The sequence below is a fragment of the Dipodomys merriami genome, unplaced genomic scaffold, assembly GCF_024711535.1.
Source record: "Dipodomys merriami isolate MVZ:Mamm:240054 unplaced genomic scaffold, mDipMer1.0.p SCAF_2, whole genome shotgun sequence".
Lineage (NCBI taxonomy): Eukaryota > Metazoa > Chordata > Mammalia > Rodentia > Heteromyidae > Dipodomys > Dipodomys merriami.
The window spans coordinates 78642766-78663247 of record NW_027203381.1 but is presented as its reverse complement, the minus strand read 5'-3'; the positions used below and the strand labels follow the sequence as shown (position 1 = coordinate 78663247).

At 34.2% G+C, this 20482-nt stretch overlaps 1 protein-coding gene across 11 annotated transcripts in view; it reads right to left on the bottom strand.

Moving 5' to 3' along the window:
* Nucleotides 1–20482, bottom strand: part of Zbtb20 (zinc finger and BTB domain containing 20) — a 730255-nt gene that overhangs the window by 551562 nt on the left and 158211 nt on the right. For all 11 annotated transcript variants that reach the window (XM_070030175.1, XM_070030177.1, XM_070030174.1 and 8 more), the window contains one exon: nt 8175–8220. The gene's annotated coding sequence lies outside the window, so the exon portion shown is untranslated. The remainder of the gene's footprint in view (nt 1–8174; nt 8221–20482) is intronic.

The window sequence follows — 20482 nt, the reverse complement described above, 5'->3', positions numbered from 1 at the left end:
CTGGTGCAAGAGAAAGATGGGGAAAATTTGATTCACTTTCAGTTTAAAATTAAAAACTGGTTGGAGAGAACACAAAAGGGCCCTTTGAATTTTTATGTTTTAAATTGGACAGTAGCTGTGGTCTTAAGGATACCTTGAAACAGCCCGATTTTGTGAGAACATTTCTCAAATCATTGAGTAAAACACATTTACAGAACATGCTCTTGGGATCTGGACATCGCTCCAAACCTTGTTTGTACAAAAAGGGGCCAAGCAGCTGGGAAATTCTGGAGTAGAGTGTGTCCTCATTAGTTTCCATCTGCCACCAGAACTCAGCTCATGGCAAGTTTGGCTAAGTCCTGGTGTACTCAGGTCCAAATGTGGGTCAGTTTTAATTACACTATACAGAATTCAGTGTGCAGTTTTTAAATCCTTATAATACAGCACAGAGGAATGGGCAGCTCTCCAGCTAATCAATTTTTTAAAAGTACATATATAAAAATTTTAAACCAGGCTAGACAGACAGTGGGTGGAAAAATATCTTATAAATGACTACAATGGTTACTTAAGAAAATTATTAGTGAAATTGGGTCATGAGCTAGTTCTGCTCTAAAAATTCAAAGTGAAAAATAAAGTATTTTCATTGGTACGATGGAAAACTTACATAAGGTACATAATGCTTCTTGTTCTTTAGTGTGAGTGAGTAATGCAAAGGATGTGGCCAGGTTAGAGTAAATAGCTACAAGAGTGCTGATTTTCACACTGCGGAGATATTTCCCACTTTGTCATCCACATTCAGCCCCTTTCAGTGTTTATTACTCATGGCAAAGATTGCAGAAAAGAAAAAAAAAATACCTGGTAAAGGTGAAAAAAAACAAACTAAGGCCAAAAAGACAGGGGAAGAAGAAAAGTAAGGAGAGAAGAGGGGAGGAAAAGAGACAGAAGGGGAGGGGAGGGGAAGGAAGGGGGAGGGAAGGTGTCCAAAGTATTGAGGGGTAGACTCTGGGCATGACTTGGCTTTCAGGGCCATCCACACAAATAGTGGCCAGAATCAACCCATCATAATATTCAGAATCTGTCCTTCCCCAAAGCTTCATCAGGTGCGGGAGAGCTAAAACATTAAGCTTTCAAGGATAACTGTCAGTTTTTTTTTTTTTTTTAAGGAGTAATGATGTAAGCAGCCAATGTTGGACAGTTATGAAATAACACAATGTACTGTCGTTGAATGCATAAAATATCCATTGGTTCAGCCCTAATGATAAAATAAAATAAAACACGACCATAAATGGTCAATGTAACTTAAATGTTCAAAGTATATTTAGGTTTTTGACTGAGTTATTATGAAGTCTGTCCATTTAATAGCAATATATAATACTAGGTTCAGATGCTAGTATTTAATATTTAGTAGCTGTGTGACTATGAATGAGCAGTTAATTCTATATGGAATTATATATTATCACATGTAAAATGGAGAAAAGAACATCTGTCTGATTGTAAGAATTGTCAAATATCAAATATTATTAAGTATTCTTTACTTAACTATTTTGAGTTAAAAATGAATCCCTGCAAAAATATGTTTTGAAGTAACAACGCCCAGTACCACAAAATTTGATCTTATTTGGCCTTCAGTGAGGTAATAAGTTTAAATTAGATCATTAGAGTGGGCCCTTATACAATATGATAGATTTCCTTATGAGAAGAAATGAGACTGTGACAAGAGTTGACAGAGGGAAGACATTCTAAAGAGAGGCAAGGAAAAGCTGTCCATCTATATAAGTCAAAGGCCAGGAGCAGATCCTTTCCTCAGTCTGCATTGGTGGAAGTTTGCCTAGAAGGAAGTTTTGTATTGGAGGAAATCAGGACATTTTACCACATTAATTTCTTTTTCAAGAAACAAGAAAAAGAAAAACTACACAGCTAGGTACTCACAACAGCTAAACTTACTAAATCTCGGACTACTTAGATTGCAACAACCTTTCCAACAGTACTACTTTTAGTTCATTAGGATGCCATTTGCAAGTAGGAATGATTTTTCATTGCTTTCATGATGGGTTTTAACAGCTCCTACTTTTCAGGTGAGTGCCAGTGGCTCACGCCTGTAATCCTAACTACTCAGAAGGCTGAAGACTGGGGATTCTGGTTCAAAGCCAAGGCAGGAAAGTCTGTGAGACTCTTATCTCCAATAAAAGACTAATAATAGGTCAAAAGTGGCACAGTGGCTCAAGTGGTAGAGCACTAGCCTTGAGTAAAAGCAGCTCAGGACCAGTGCCCAAACCCTGAGGTTAAGCCCCATGACTGGGGGGGGGATAAAGAAAACAAACAAACAAACAATAAAAAAGAGCTTCTGGTTTTCAAAACAGGAGTGGGAGTTGTCTGGGTTTATAGAAACAAGGCATCCTTCACAAGCCACACTTTAATAATTAAGAGATATTAAAGCAAATGTGACTATCCCTTAAGATTTTCTTAATTTAGTAAGCAGTTAGAAATTGTGAGTCATGCTGAACTGATAATACTTTCTAGCTATCCTCACAATCATATACTTCCAAAATTAATTGTATATTAATGAGTGAATCACATACTTACTTCAGATTCCTATACTACCCATCACAACAGCTTCATATTTTAACAAGAGAGAAAAAAACATAAGTAGGGAAAAGTACTATCTACTGTATATCAAATAAGGTATTTCCATACTTAATCCATGCCCAATCTCACATTCATCATTAAAAACTGAGACATTGCTATTACCACCATATTGTAGAAGTAAACACTTTAAGCTTAGTAAGCTTAGGCAACTTGGTCAGATAACACAGATACTGAATTATGGAGCTGAAATGTCAGTGCAGGTCAGTTGGAATCCAAAAGTCCTAAATTCAAACAAAAGCAAGAGATTTAGAGTGCAGATGTACATAACCATCATTGATTCCAAGATGCTGATTTATTCAAGGTATTCACAGACTCCTTTAAAACATCTGAACTCATGTAAATAGTAGATGCTTTCTTGCTGAATATGACCCATCTAATTCTCTTTATGATGTAATGAAGGCCAGTCTAAAGTTAGATAGGAGAGATCACATTGTAAGAACAACTGATAAAAACAATTAGCATATAACCAAGCAGTTCCTCTTCTGAATATATAACTTAAAAACTGAGACAGGTTCTCAAAGAGGTATTTGTACATTTCGATTCATAGCAGAGTTTGGCACTATCAAAATATGAAGTACTCCAAGTGTCCATTGATGAATAAATGGATAAACAACATGGTATCATGCAATATATACACATACTGTCATCTTTTAGCCTTAATATAAGGAAACTGATATGTACCATAACATGGGTGGGTGAATGCTGAGGACATTAGCAAACTTAAATAAGTCAAACTCTTTAATGTAACTAAGAGAAGACAAAATCATCAAGACAGAAAGCAGAATAATAGGTGTCAGGAGCTGGAGGGAGGTCTAAGGAATTATTTTGTCATGTGTATTATGTTTCAGTTTTATAAGAAAGAATGATGCAATTGAATAGTTATGATGGCAGTATAAGCATTATAAGCATATTGAACTATATGTCTAAAAAAGGATAAGTATGTGTTTTATCAAAAAAAGTTGGGAAATGATAAAAAGTACATATGAGGGTCATCTTGATTCAGCTTATCGATTTGTGAATTAAAATTTATCTTTTAAAAGGGATGGGTGAGGTTGAAAGAAATGGAGGGGAATTATGAAAAGGGTAACACTGATCAAGATTCATAGTACTCATAATCTGGCATATTGAATTGACTCCCTTCTTTGTAAGTACTTGAAGATAATACGTGTGTGTGTGTGTGTGTGTGTGTGTGTGTGTGTGTGTGCAGGACTGTAGGTATGGCCCCGATATGTGTAAGTGTATCGGTATATATAGGTATGTGTTTATAAATATATACTTAATTATATATACACATATATATATGACTACAAATGTAGTCATATATATATGACTACAGCTAGTAAGGTACTTGCCTAGCAAGTACAAGCCCCTGAGTGCAAACACCTCTCACATTTTATTTAAGTTTCCTTTAAAGCTTTGAAAACATCAGTAACTTAGGTTGAATATTTGAGACAATCTATGTGATAAAGCACATATTGTCATCTTTTAGCCTTAATATAAGGAAACTGATATGTACCATAACATGGGTGGGTGAATGCTGAGGACATTAGCAAACTTAAATAAGTCAAACTCTTTAATGTAACTAAGAGAAGACAAAATCATCAAGACAGAAAGCAGAATAATAGGTGTCAGGAGCTCCCAGGCAATTAGATCATCTCTCTTCAGTGTACCTGCACTGAAATGTAGTTGTAACTTTGGTAGCTGAGGTGATGATAAAAAGAACCTAAAATTAACTGAGTATTAGCTCCCTGACAACCAAGAATCTATGTTACCTAGATCTCAACACAATGAAATATGGGCTAGATACTCTATTTTGTCCAGTTTGTAAATGAAAAACAAAGGAAAAGAGACTTGAGTAGGTCCATACTAATAATAAGTAGCCAAGCCAAAAGAATAATGTTAATATCTGGTTGTATTTCTCTAACTTGTATAATAATTGAAGACAAGGACTTCATTTTACTCATTTAGCCTATCATTCTATTCTGTTCTATTCTATTCTGTTCTACCTTGTAGAACAGAAAAAAATAAACAAGGAAGGGAGAAAGGGATAGGAGAGAAAAAAATAGAGAAATTATACTTAGGTATTTTATGTTCTCATCAATTATTGATTTTCTTCCTTTACTTCTTTAACCCTGAAATCATAGGAACCTTGAAATTATGCCAAGGATGTGATAATTTCTCTTTGAGATTGAAACAGTAATTCCTGGTTCAGACCACTGAAGCAGCTACTAATATCAGTCTGCCTTAATACTTAATATTCTAGCTAATACATATTCTTGGCTCACCTCTTAATTTCTAATCATGAAATTAACAGTAGGATATAGTTTAATCTATCACACTAACACTCACACAACAAAAAATTTTATATCTATGCTACGGGCATCTTACCCACTAGAATAGTTATGGTACCTTGACCCCTTACATTTCGAAGTTTCTTCCAAATGTAAAAGTACCCACGAATATAGTCAACCAGTTGTACCCAAATCTGAGAATCTTAAACAAAATCTTCTGATGTAGTAGAGATTGGCTTCTTTTTCAACTGGTAGTATACGTCTTTGAGTAATTCCTTCCACACAAAATGTAACTTTAGAAAGGCCTATGTAAAGCAAGTCTTAAAGGTACTAGTTGTACTTTACCTTTTTTATGTATTTACAGTTGGGACTTAGTTATAGAAGCTGTGTGTGTATGTGTGTGTGTGTGTGTGTGTGTGTGTGCGCGCACGTGCGTGTGTGTGTGTGTGTGTGTGTGTGTGTGTTGTGTATGTGTATCAAACACAGGACCCATTCCTTCTGCTTAGTAAAACAATTACAAAATGTTAATGTTCTGATAATACCTGATCCAAAGAAAGTCAACAGACATTTTATTTTTATGTTTTTAGTGAGGGAGAGAGGGGAAAACAGCACAGTGAATGCTAGGGAGGCTATGACATTAATCATGTAGCAGAGAACATTTGTTTATCTTTATGCTACAAAGAGTTTCCAAGGTTACATACAACTTAACTGTTAATGCTTCAGCCTGTGAATAATGGAAATAGTATATATTATATATTTTTTACATATATATGTGTATATATATATATGTCATGGGGCTTGAACTCTGGGCCTTAGCACTGCCCCTGAGCTCTTCAACTCAAGGCTAGCACTATATCACTTGAGCCACAATGCCACTTTCTTGCTTTTTCTGTTTATGTAGTGCTGAGGAATTGAATCCAGGGCCTCATGCATGCAAGGCAAGCACTCTACCACTGACCCACCTTCCCAGCCCCTTGATTTCTCATTTTAAGAACAAGATTTAACAGAATTGTCATTTCCACCAAGCCAACAATATAAGAACCAAGAACCATCAAGACTCATCCAAAATGTATAAGCAATAAGTTTCTAGGCCACTGTCCTTCTATTTTTAATATAACACTAAAATTACTTATTCCTATTTCCATTCAACATTTAGGCATAAGGCATTGTGTTAAGGGACTACTGGCAAATTATTTACTTTACTGTCTATATTTCCCATTCCCAAAGAGGTTAGTTCAATTCATATCATGATGAGTTCTTTCAAAAGGATAAATTTCATAAAGGCAGCTCCAACACTTAGTACTTGTGTTACCAAATACTCATGGAAACAACTTAGCAGTTTTTAATTACACAAGAGAGAATAATGCAAGTCATTTGAGCAAGTTTTGAATATCAGGAATTTTGGAGACTACTAAATTGATCAATTAAATACCTCATATCAAATGCAGCAATGATGCTCACGAGACACTGTGTTGGAAATGAATTGTACAACTTGTGGGGAGGGGAATAAGGAGGAATAAGCAGGAGAAAATGAGAGAGGAGGTAACAATGTTTAAAAAGAAACGTTCGCACCAGGCGCCGGTGGCTTACACCTGTAATCCTAGCTACTCGGGGAGGCTGAGATCTGATTATTGCGGTTCAAAGCCAGCCCGGGCAGGAAAGTCGGTGAGACTCTTATCTCCAATAAACAACTAGAAAAACCGGAAGTGGCGCTGTGGCTCAAATGGTATAGCGCTCGCCTTGAGCTGAAGTGCGCAGGCAGTGCCCAAGCCCAGCGTTGCAAGCCCCACGACCAACAAAAAGAAGGAAAGAAGGAAAGAAGGAAAGGAAGAGAGAAAGGAAGGAAGTGAGAAAGAGAGAGAGAAAGAGAAAGAAAGAAAGAAGGAAAGAAAGAAAGAGAAAGGAAGGAAGGAAGGAAGGAAAGAAGGAAGGAAGGAAAAGGGAAGAGGAAAGAAATGTTCTCATTACCTTACTTATGTAACTATAACCCCTCCCCCCAAGTTCATCACCTTTACAATGAAGATATAAGAAAAAGAAAATAAGTGTAGCTTATTGTGTGATATTTGCAGATTTTTAAGTAAGGTACAGTCTATAATAACTGTCAGAGCATATAGAAACCCTTAACCAAAAGAGTAACACTTTAAAAAACAATACCAAGTATCTAGCATTTTATTAAAGACAATGTTGCAGTCTTAAAATCTGCATCTGGATTTTAACATATCTTCAAGGATAACTTTTTAATATTCACCTTTTTTCACTAGTACTTCTACCTTAACTATGACAGAGATGCATACACAAATCAAGAAATCATCTTAAAATGTACCCTTAAATTTTCTGAATATGCCCCATGTGTCCACTAATAGCCAAATGCTTTCAAATCTGTTCAGCTAAATGGATCAATAACTATATCCAGCCTCACATAGTGGGACTGCCAACATGGTAAAATTGAGCCAAACACAAAAATGTCTCTACCAGGACAGAAATGACTGTCAAGACAGTTATCTGGAGAGATCTACTCTCCCAGGTATCCTTTGAAAAAGTCAATATACACATTATCCAGGGCAGTCAGCAGCTATTAAAGCAGTTTGAGACATGAAACAAAGGATTTAGAGAAAATATTTGGTAGCTAAAACCAATGAGTTTTATGATAAACCTATGTAATAGTTCAAGGTCTACATCAAGTATCTTTCAAACTCAGGAGTCCACAAAATACAAACGCATAACAGGAACAAGCAAACTGCTAACAAGCTTCTCTGTGCTCTCACTCATATGACACAGCTGCAAGCAACAATTGAGCAGGTGCAACCAAGCTTTTGAGAATTCCTGCCTGTTGCCCAGGCACCACAACACCCCACCGTTGAGATTTTAAACAGGTGCAAACATTTTTTCCCATTTGTCTAGTGCTTGAGACATGTAGCAGACAGTACATCTGCAACCACTTCTTACCTAAAGCAACCCACAAAAAATAAATCCCAAAAGAGCAAAAAAGTTTGAAAACAACACAATGATTTAAAAGAAACAGTAGTATTGCAATAGTTCTAACTCATCAAATAATCTTAAAACTGTTTACTTGATTTTTACAATGAAATTCAATGTATTTATAAAATATAGTTCTTCAAATCTGTCAATAATTATAATTACACTACTCAAAAATGTACATTTTCATATTATGAACTCAGTGGCTTTAATGTACAAAAATCTAACAACTTGTCAGTTAATACATATATTTATATAACTATACTTAATTTACATACATACCTGTGTGGCTATGAGGCACCAACGGACTTGCAAGTTATCAGGTGTTCTGAAATGAAAAACAATTATGTCACCTAAGTAAAAGTTAGTTTACTAAATTGATAGGAGTATTTAAGCTGAGACAATTTTGGTAGAGAAGTAGGAAAGACTGCAGTATTTAAAGGAGGTGAATTATTTTGTTTCTATGGTCTCCATTGGATATTTCAGATCACCCAACCACCCTAAATTCATGAGTTAATACACATACACACACAAACACACACACAACCCCTAAGCTGTGTTATTAAAAAAAAAACACCAGCAAGGGACTAAGACTCACCATAGCCTGGGAAACACAAATGCTTTCACTACAGGATGAGGCAAACACTTAAAAATGATTTTTTTTTGGTATTCTTCCAAGACTATTGCTTTCCTAATACAAATATGACTGCCGTGTCTAAAATGAAAGTACTCTGATTCATCTGCACTTGGTTTGGCGAGAAGATTGATGAGGAAGAAAGGTGCTTTTGCAGAGCTACCCACAAAACATGCATAAATAAATGAAAGTAAACTTTGAATGCTCATTAACTTTGCTGCAACAGTAAACAAAATGAGACTGATCAGTATGAGAGGGAATATTAACACCACATCAGGCATAATGCATAATGCCTCAACCCAACACACTTTCACAAAACTGAGTGAAGTGGGTTTTGATTCTGAAGACTTGTGTAAGTACAGCTTAAACAAACACATGCCACTTATAATTAGACTTGAAAATTTTTGGATTTAGATGGAGTTGCACTGTAACATGCAACTTCCAAACTAAATACTAAAAAAAATTCACAATTCTTTCTGAAAGCAAAACAAACTTTAATTTATATATATATCTGTGAGCACAGTTAGCTTTACTTGATACTATTTATTTAAAAATATGTATAGGTAATAATCAGTATTGATGATGGCTCAGTGGGATTGAGAATTTCTAAAGGTATGTGGTGTGTCAAGAACTCAAAGTTCAAAAGTTTAACTCAGTAATTTTAGTTCTAGGACTCCAGCTTACATAATAGAATACCAAAAGAATTTATATAAAAAGACAAGTTTATGATAACAAAAACTATACATATCCTAAATGTCTAACGACAGAAAAATAAAGCAAATCACTTACATGTAAGGGAAGATTTTTGCAATAATAAAAAGTACTTTAAAAGAATAATTTCATTTTATAGGAAATGTAATTTTATAACAGTATAACACTATAATGGTCTATAAACATGTATCATTTTCATGGACAGTATAAAATTATGTAGATGAGAAAAAACAAAAGAAACATGAAATAATAATTATATCTGAATGATAAATTATAAAGTGTTCAAATGTTGTAATTTCACCATTTTCATCATAGTAAAATTACTAGGTGGCAAGATAGAGGCAGAAGAAAAAAAAACTACAAAGTGCAATGTGAAAATCATAAATCTTACCTTCCTCAGAGAAGTAAATTAATAAAATCACAATTACCCACGAAGTATATCTACATTAAGAAACACTTTCACCTTTTCCTCATAAAGTTATAGCCAAGGTCTTTTTTACTGCTCTAAAATTTACACCAGTACTTTAATAACACATTTTAATCATCTTTAAAAGTAAAGTTCTTTAATTATGCAGAGTGAAATGATGGCAATAACAATATAAGTTTAAAAATCTGTTCAATCTAGTCCAGACTAATTATTTACTAAATCAACAACATTTAGTGAGCATCTACTATGTGCAAGGACCAGTTTTTGGCACTCTGATATACTGAGAGATGAATTAGGACATATTTTATCTTCACAGTGCTAACAATATAAAAACACTAAAAACATGTACAAACAGCTCAAATAAAGAGGTAAACATAAAATATCTCAAGGCATTTGTGAGCAATCATTAAGTAAGAAAGCATATGTCAGGGTTATCCTTTCATAGTATTGAGCAAAAAACTTTTATTTAGTTAACAATAAATAAAAACTCATGCTAATTAGTAGGCATCACTTACAAAAATGCACTAATAAATTACTTTTGCTAAGTATTTAAGATTGTTATGTGATTTACTTTTCTCAAAGGAGATATAATAGAAAATCAAGCATTAAGGAATAGTGATCCAATCTAGGATACTCCATTAGAAGATTATCTCATGTTATTTAGGACCACATGAAACACATGCACAATTATTAACAGATTACAGTTATTTATTGGCAACCAAAGTAAATTTGTTAGTTACTTGTTAATCCTGCCTAAAGATACTGTTATGACAACACCACCAGGGTACAACAGATTTGTTATGTAGATAAAATTACACACACACAGATTTTTCTCAAAAGCAGGTCAGCTTTTGTGGGGACTAACCATAATCTTTGCCTTTCTGATGTCAGTGCCACCTAATGGCTATAAAGTTGAGGTCAATGAGGTGTCACAGGGAGACAGCACTAAGAAAAGGTATTCATATGATCAATGATTTATCTGTATACCAGGTTCTAGACAGAAGCACAATTGGAAGGTAGCATGACAATTAATTAACCATTTAGCTTTTGACATCAGACAGTGCTGGAAAAGAAGTCCAGTTGCTCTTCTTCGTGATTTTCAGCAAATGTCATGTTCCCCTCTGTGAAATGTTCATCACATTTCCTACCTTATAGGTAATTTTTGTAAATCTGTGTCATAGTCATATGAAGGAATTAGTGCAGCCTACAAAGTATTTTTTTATTTTAATTAAACAAGGAAGATGACCTCACACTTTAAGGGACCATGAAGAGTAGGGAAACAGACAGCTCACTCTGTGTATTGCCCTATATTCCAACAGTTCACCAAAGAGCCACTCTTGTGTTAGATGTCACCGAGCACAGAAAATACTCTATTACAATAGAAACAACCAAAATAACTCAAAATTAGTATTTTTAAGTACTATTCCTATCACTAAACAAAAAAGAAATAGATTCTAAGTTATACATGCAGCAATGATACTCAATATATCTGGTTAAAAATATTTCACATTTAACTGAAACCATCAGGAAAAAGTAAAATATGAACAAAATAAATAAAATTAGTGACCTGGAATCATTCTATGTATTAAGAACATTTTATCAGTCATATGTGTAATACACATGTTTAGAATACATATTTATGTATTCTAAAGAGACATTGCAAATGACCTGCACGCCCTCCCATATGTTAGACTCATAAAGAAGTCAGAGATGTTAGCAAAAGTAACATCTTTGTTTTTCTTCTCCTGGCCTGAAAGACAGAAATGGATGAACAAACTATATTTTTCTAGCCTTCATTTCTGTTTTGATTTAAAGGACAGCACTGATTCCTAATTAAGCACTGTGTCTTTAGATTTTCCTACAAAGTATGTAATCCCTACAAGTGTGCAGGTCTTGTGAGGTAAAGTTACTAAGAGCAGTATTACAGATAAAGAGACACAGTATATAGCATTTATCTTTTTAAAGGTCTTTTTATTCTAGATTGCCACAGCTGTGGTTTGCAAAGAAAAATTTTTGGGGGGAAGTGAATGCTGTACTGGGATTAAACTCAAGGCCACATGCTTGGCTCTACACTTATACCATGTCACTAGTTCCTATTGCTTTAGCTTTTCAGATAATGTCTCATGCTTTTCTGGGGTTCTTCTGGAAACATGTCTCCATATCCCTTATCTAGGATAAAAATTATGTGTCCTAGGAAAATTTATACAACTACCACAGTATATAGTTCTATCATATTTAAAACAATGACATTTTATCTAACAAGGTTTTTATGCCAATTTAATAAGATTAAATATATTTGAATATATTTAGCTCTCTCTATATGTGTGTGTGTATATATATATAAAGATATTATAGTGTGTCAAAGCAATTGTTAGTAAAATTCATGTATACATTTAATACATGTAGTTTCTATTTTTCATTAGGAATTTGGAAAATTGAAATATTCATTAGGCACATATTAGAAATTTTACATTCTGCACATGATTTTACATACTGGAAACTCAGACTGTGCAAATACAGTTGTGAATTTATTGTTTATTATTATTTACTATGACATAGTGACAACATATCATTCTCTAGGTGCTACATGCCAGAAGTATAAAAGGTAAATGTGCACACGTTCATTAGGTTTAATTACAAAGCAACAGGCAGTGCTTTGCCTTTTGTGCTTAACAGACAGTGGTTGCCAACTTGTAAGAGAATCTTGGTAGAGTTGAGTATCCTTTGTCCAAAAATCTTGGAACCAGATGTTTTAAAGATTTCAGATTTTTCCTGGATTTTGGATTATTTACATAAACATAATGAGATATCTTGGGATTTAGCCCAGGTCTAAACACAAAATTTACTTATATTTCAAATATATCTTATTCATGCAGCCTATAGGTGATTTTTACCAAATTTTTTTACTACATGTGCCTTTTGACTGTGTCCTATCAGATGAAATTAAATGTGTAATTTTCCATTTCTGGTATCAGTGTGAGGCTACACAACACTTCAGGGCAATAATTCAACTCAGCAATAATACATTATACCATAGATACAAAAGGAAGGCTTTAACTAACTGCAGTGCTATAAAAAAATACAGTTGCATACTAATACACCTGGAGTATCTCAAAATAGAAAATATACTTTGGCAAGATCCTTTCAATAGCCTGAAGTCTCAGAGAAAGGCTAACTTTAATGATCAAGATATCAAACATATGAAAGTTCTTCCATAAATGTCAGCAAATAGAAATGAACAATTAAATATTAGCATTATACTAAATATGAATAGTATATAATCTTAAGAATCAAAGTAACAGTAAATATTAGTGAGAACAAAAAACTTCAAAGAAAAAGGAAAAACAAAGATAAACTATAAGAAGTCAGATTCATTTTAAAAAATTGGAAATGAACTTGTCATTTAAATTGATACTAAAGATTATCTTACATTAAATTCAGTTAAGGATGAAATACTGAACTGTAATACAATCTCAATGAACTTATCAATAATACAAAAGAAATAAAGATAGTATAAGATTAAGAATTATTGAGGACAAATATAAATATAATAATTATTATTTCAGAATGAGAAAATGGAGACAAAAGGACAATATCTGTAGTGATGATATATCTTTTCCAAAGTTGGAAAGCATAAAATTCAGATGCATAGAATTCTTATACAAAAAAACAAGTTTGACAAGAAATTACTTTACTTATGTAACTGTAAACCAGAAGTACATCACCCTGACAATAAAAAAATTAATGAAAAAAGAAATGCAAATATAAACACAGTATAATGAAGTCTACAACTCTATCTTATTCAGGATGCTATCATGGAAACACGAATAACTCAAAACATTGAAGCTTGTAGAGGAAGAGGCTGATAAACAATGGGTCAAGGAGAGAAACAGGAAGCCTTGGCTGGTGGTCAAAACACAGAGCTGTCACTAAAGGCCTCCAAAGGAGAAACATTCCCATTTTGCATTCTCTGACATTCTGTCATTATTAACCACCAGTGATTACTATTGGCTGAACCTAGACAGAAGAACTGATCTATGAAATTTAGCTTGCATAGTCTACTCTCTTAAAAGAAAATCAAGTAGATTGAAACACAAGAATGAATCTGAGAACCAAACAGTCCAGAACCTATATAAATGTCAAAGGCAAAAAGGAAAGCTAAGGAAATTCAAACAAACAGCAACAAATCTTTCATGTTTCAGGCTTCTAAATTTGGGGTTATTTTGTTACCAGACTACACATGAAACAGAAAATGAAGAGAACATTTATTAAGCAGGTTACTACTGTTATAGAGTTCTGTCCTACAAAAAAACAGTATAGCATGTTGATACAAGATCTACATGAATTGTAGCCTTCTTTCTATCTCTTTTTCCCTTGAAGTTGTCTACGAAATATCAGGTGGTAGCAAATGGAAATTCAATTTTCATACTTTAGCAAAAAGTACAGTTTAGTAAATACTCTTTTTTACTTGGTTAGTCACTCAAAAATCCATTGCTATCTTTAAAGTTTTTCTGCCTTGTGAAAATACTATAGAAAAACAGGTTTCAATATTAGCTTTAATTTTTTCCCATATCTGGACTTGAACTAAAGGTCTTGCACTTGGCTCAGCATGCTTACACACTGAGATACTATCACTTTAGACGTGGTTATAGCCTGGCATTTTGCTGGCTTTTTTGGAAATGAAGTCTTGTGAACTTTTCTCCTTAAGCTGCCTTCAAAAAATTCTATCTATCTATCTGTCTGTCTGTCTGTCTGTCTGTCTGTCTGTCTGTCTGTCTGTCTGTCTGTCTGTCTATCTCTCTGTCTATCTATCTCTGTCTCTCTCTGCCTGCCTACCTACATGCCTGTCTATTTTAAAGTGGTTGTCCCAAGGGGTTTCAATTCAACATGTCAGATTATGAGAACAATACATCTTGACCAATGTCACCCCCTTTCAGAATTCTCCCCACATCTCTTCCAAACCTAACCATTCCCAGACTACCTCTGAACTCAGATCTTCCAGATCTCAGACTTTTGAGTAGCTACGATTGCAGGTATGAGCCACCAGCACCCAGCTCTAGAATTCTTATTTTTTGTCACCAAAAATTCAGAATTATTTGCTTTAAAAATATTGTAGAAGCTGGGTGCTCAAGGTGATTCCTGGAGCTAAAAAGCTAAGGGACAGAGCCCAGCCCCTAAGTTCAATACACACAAAAGTAAATTGTCATAGATAAAATACATGCTGATATATTCACAGTGAGCTTATTTAGGAAAATGATTCTGGAAATGTTAAGTAACATCCTTTTGTAATCAGATTATGAATTTATCAAAATCCATTTTTTTGTTTTCATCAAAGATGAGCCATCAACTTTAAATGAAATGAAGTCAAATTGGTCTTGTGATCACTTTAATCCTAAACTTAGTCCTAAAGCATTTTTAAACACAGAGTAAGATTTGAAACAAAGAAAATCTACTTTTTGCTCCTCTCTCAGTTCTTAGCAAATTGGGAATGTGGGAGATGTTCTCTTTAAAATAAAATTGATCTTGCCACTTTAGAATGCTTCTTCTCAGACGTATTCCTAACATTCCTCTTTCCCTTTTGTCATCTTCTGGAAGGAGTGAACAGAGGTGAGAGGCTTTTAAAGGTTAGTCATTAGAGAAATAAGGACATTAATTTTTTCTCCAATTATGCTTTTCCTAATTTCTTGCCACCTTGAATAAAGAATATACAAAATAGTAAGAAATGTTAATATTTACTAAAAGTATTAAGATTTTTTAAAAATTTAGGTTAAACTAAAAATATAGAAAAGTAGGATGAAATAACCATCACCAAAGCATTGGACTTTATAAAATTTGATAAAAACAAATGAAAAAGCATGCTTTCCTTCTGTTTTCTTGGCCTATAGATGCTGGGGACATGATTCATTTTGCCATCCCCCATTCTCAGATCAGCTCACTTTTTGTTCAGCTCCATCTGCAGGCTGGCATATAATTACTTCTTCAGCTCCTATGCTATTTGGTTTTAAGCACCTCTTACCCCAAAGGCCTCATGGCTCTAAGGGCTTGTTGAATTTAAACAAGCACATTTAAATCTTTGTCTTTAAACGAGTAAAATAAAAGTCTTAACACCTAACACAGAGTACTCTTTGTTTCATCTACTCTCTAAATGCGCATGTTATAATTGTCTACCAGATCATAATGAGCATGTATCCATCCTCAAAATCAGAGAAAGAAGGATTCATTCTAGAGATAAATTCACAATAAATGGTTTTATTCTTGATTAGCTATGTGTGTTTGGGGATACAGAGATTGGCACCTGCATAATTTAACTACTTAATAAGAATCAGATGATCAGGGACACCTTGGAAGTGAAGGGTGGGAAAAAAAAGTGGAGGAAAAACTAGAGAAAAATAACAAGTATACTAACAGAAAATAATATAATACAGCTGAGGAAAGAAATGCTAAGCCTTAACTCTCACTAACAAACTGCAAATTCATGCATATATCACAGGATTCATGTGCCCATGAGCTTACACTTGGATTATAATATCAGAGATGCTAAAACTGTCTGCTTTACCAGTGAGACCGTCGGCATGGATTCTACTATGGTTACTGCTGGCAAATCATCAACACTATCTACAGTCTTAGTTTAACCTAAGTAAATGAGTGTTCATTATATTGGTTCCACAGATCATTTATTAATGGATTTTCAAAGGAAAAAATATGCAGAAGCTGAATAAGAAGATAGGTATGCATTACATCATAAATGGCATTCAAATAGACCTGGAAAGAAAAGTTTGTTTAATTAGGGAGCATGAGAGCAAGCTATGAAATTTGAGAAGGTTTGGCAGACTACAGAGGATTCTTTCCATGGTCCAAAGAAAGTCAGAAATGAATGGATAAAAGTCCTCATTTCTAAATTTATAGGAATTAATCAAATGGTAATCAGACATTTCTGTCTCATGTGTGCATGGAGGAAAGTCTAAGACAATAACATGCCTATATTCAAGGGACAGGTATTTGGGGGACACAGGATACCCTAGTTTGAAATACATATTTCCTATATATTATTTTAGAAAAAAATGGGTAAAATATATATTTGATTTGCTTGCACAGATCCTATAATACTTTTGTAAAATTACAAAAAGGTATTGAATATTAAAACTAACTAACTCAGTGAGTGTACACAAATAAACACTCACTGAGTACACTGAAGAAACTCCTCCAGTGATGCTGATCCCCTGTACTGAACAGTCACAGTCAGATAAGACATGAATTTCTGTCAAGAGCCCAACGGTACTGGCTGCCAGTGACTCATGCTTGCTAGTAACCCTAGCTATTCAAGAGGCTGATATCCAAGAATCTCAGTTTGTTTAAAGCCAGTGTGGGCAGGAAAGCTGATAGGACTCTTGTTTTTATTTAACCACCAAAAAGCTAAAAGTGGAGCTATGGCTCAAGTGGTAGAGTTCTAGTCTTGAGCAAAAAAGTCAGGCTAGACTGGCATGTGCATGCACACACACACACGGCCCAAAGCCCAATATCAGAATATTAGAACAACTTGGAATAACAAAAAACATTTCCTTTCCTGGCATTGTCTACACTTAATGTATGTATGCTTGATCTATAAGATTATTTTTCTTAATTCTTAAAGACAACACGCATACCTGTAACAACAACATGCACAGATATGAAGGAGACATAGGTAGGAGTTCTCCCCTGAATCTACCATATTTTGATCAAACTTGGCTACCACCACAACATGTATATTTATATATTTATAGATTCATTCTAACTTCCACATATGGGAGAAAACATGTATCTGTGGTCTTACTTAACATGATTTTTCAAGGTCCTTCCATTTCTTTGCAAATGAAGTTACATCACTTTCTAATAGATAAGTAAAATTTCATTGTGCCTAGTATCAAGAATATACAGAGATCTTTTAGTATTATTATTATTTTTTTGTGAACATACTGTACGGAGGGGTTACAATTACATGGGCAGGATAATGCGTACATTTCTTATTAAGCATTGCAGCCTCTTCCTTTGTTTACTCTTCACCTCCCTTCCCAGCCTCCCCCTCACCCAATCCTCCCCGCCCCGCCCCCCCCCCACACCAACATTGTAAAGCTCATTTTCGACATGACAATTTGTACTTCTCATTGTTGCAACAGGTCCACCGGTATCCTTAAACGACTTGTTTTTCCCATCTCCTCCACAAGTTATACTGACATCAAATATAGTGAAAGCAGGGGTTATACTGTGGGGAGGGACATACAAAGCAACAAAGAGATAATCTTATAAATGCGTTAGAAACACATGCATGAATGAAAAAAATATTAAAATACATATCTAAGGGTTCATTTTCCTGACATCACATTATCTGACCTTTTCCACTTGACTCATACATATACTAGATATTACAAATAAGGGAAACCATGGGACCTATGTTTCTTTGGGCCTGGCTTACTTCACTTAATATAATTTTTTCCAAGTCTTTCCATTTCCTAACAAATGGGCAATGTCATTCTTTCTGATGGAGGCATAGAATTCCATTGTGTATATATACCACATTTTCTTGATCCATTCATCGACTGAGGGGCATCTGGGTTGGTTCCATATCTTAGCTATGGTAAATAATGCTGCAATAAACATAGTTGTGCTGGTAGCTTTAGTGTGGTCCTGTTTGTAAACATTTGGGTAAATGCCCAAAAGTGGGATTGCTGGGTTATAGGGGAGCTCTATGTGAAGTCTTCTGAGGAACCTCCATACTGCTTTCCAAAGTGGTTGAACAAGTTTACATTCCCACCAACAATGAAGTAAAGTTCCCTTCTGTCCACATCCCCTCCAGCATCTGTTGTTGTTAGAGTTATACAGAGATCTTAAGACAATAAACCCTCATAGAATGAACAACCCAATTAATAAATGGGCAAACAAGCTAAATAGAGACTTCATAACAGAAGTAGTAATGGCCAAAAGACATCGGAAGAAATACTCAAGATCTCTTGCCATAAAAGAAATGAAAATCAAAACAAAACTGAGATTCCGTATCACCTTAGTTAGAATGGCTATCATAAAGAATACACAGAATAACAGATGCTGGCAAGGATGTGGGCATAAAAGCAACCCTAAAACTGTTGGTAGCAATGTAAACTAGTACAACTACTCTGAAAAGTAGTTTGGAAATTCTTCAAAAAATTAAACACAGAACTGCTGATGATCCAGCAATTCCACTCCTGGGTATTTATTTATCTAAATGAATACAAACTATGACACAGTAAAGCCACTAACACAGCCATGTTCATTGCAGAGTTATTCACCATAGCCAAGGTATAGAATCAACCCAGATGTCCCTCAGTGGTGAATGGATCAAAACAACAAAAACACATAGTTTTTAAGGACTGAAACATGTTTCAAGAATGCCTACTAAGAACTAGATCTTAAATTCAAACTCTAGTACTACAAAAACCAAATGAAATAAAGCTAATACTAATGGAAACATTATGTTGTATGTTAGTGCTACATTTAACTTAAAATATATTTTAAGTGATTTTTCCATTTTAAGAGCTGCAACATAATTTAAAAGAGATAGGGCCTATTTACTGGAACAGTTCTTACATTAGACATTTAACTTGCTTGAATCAAGATGCATGCAATTACCTATACTAGGACAATTTTTTGCACTAGCAAAGAAATAACTTTTAGAAAATAATGTGATTTTTGGTAATTTTTCAATCTTAAAAACTTAGTTTGGGCTCAGAAGATAAATATCAGCATCTAAATGAAGGTTGATCTATTTATTCAAGAGGAACAAACTTTATTAACAAACTTTTTGTATTTTAAATGCTGAATAAAATGTAGTAAAAACGTCATATATAGGAGAGTACATGATACATATGACTTCACAAATTACAAAGTAAACTACTACACTCCTCAAGTATGACAATTAGCTTATCATCCTGAATTGAAGATCTATGGTTCTATCTACGAAATATTATAGCTTTTAACAAAATACTCATTTTTTGAAGGAAAAAAACTATGATACTTAAATGAAATAAAGTTGTTTACAAAAAGTTTTTAAGGTACTAAGAACTGACCAAAGTAGTTTTATCTTAAACTCAGTATTCTATTCAAAAACAAAAACAATGAGGTAAATTTTATATTGTTTAAAACCTTCGCACTGGAGGTATTTGCTAATTCCTAACATCAGGATGAGAACGGGCACAAAACTCTAGCTCACAGTGCTAAAAAGTGTTATGAACAGGAGATGAACATTACTCTTTGACTCTATCAAGATAAGCTGGCATAAGATATGTGGAAGAGATACCCATACTTCAATGTTCACTGAAGTTCATTCACAATAGCTAAGATATAGGAGCAAACTAAGTGTCCATTACCAGATGAATGGCTAAAGAAAATCAGATAAATATATCACAATATTATTAGATAAAATATCCGAGTATTATTTAGACCTTTGAAAGGAAGTCTTAACGTTTGCAACAATATGGATGAAACTGAAAAAGAGTGGCTAAGTGATTTAATGATGAGAAGTCTAAATAGGGAAAGTCATAGAAGCAGAGTAAACTGCTTAGGCTGACCAGGATATGTGTATATGTGTGTGTGTGTGTGTGTGAGAGAGAGAGAGAGGGGGGGAGGGAGAGGGCGAGGGAGAGGGAGAGAGAGAGGTGATGTAGTATATGTATAAGGTGATAGGGAATGGAAAAATGTTCTAAAAGTACAAAATTTCAGTTAGACAAAGAAGGAATGAATTTTACCAATCTATTACATTGCATGTGATTATAGTTAATACATATTTCAAAACGCCTAAAAGTACATTAT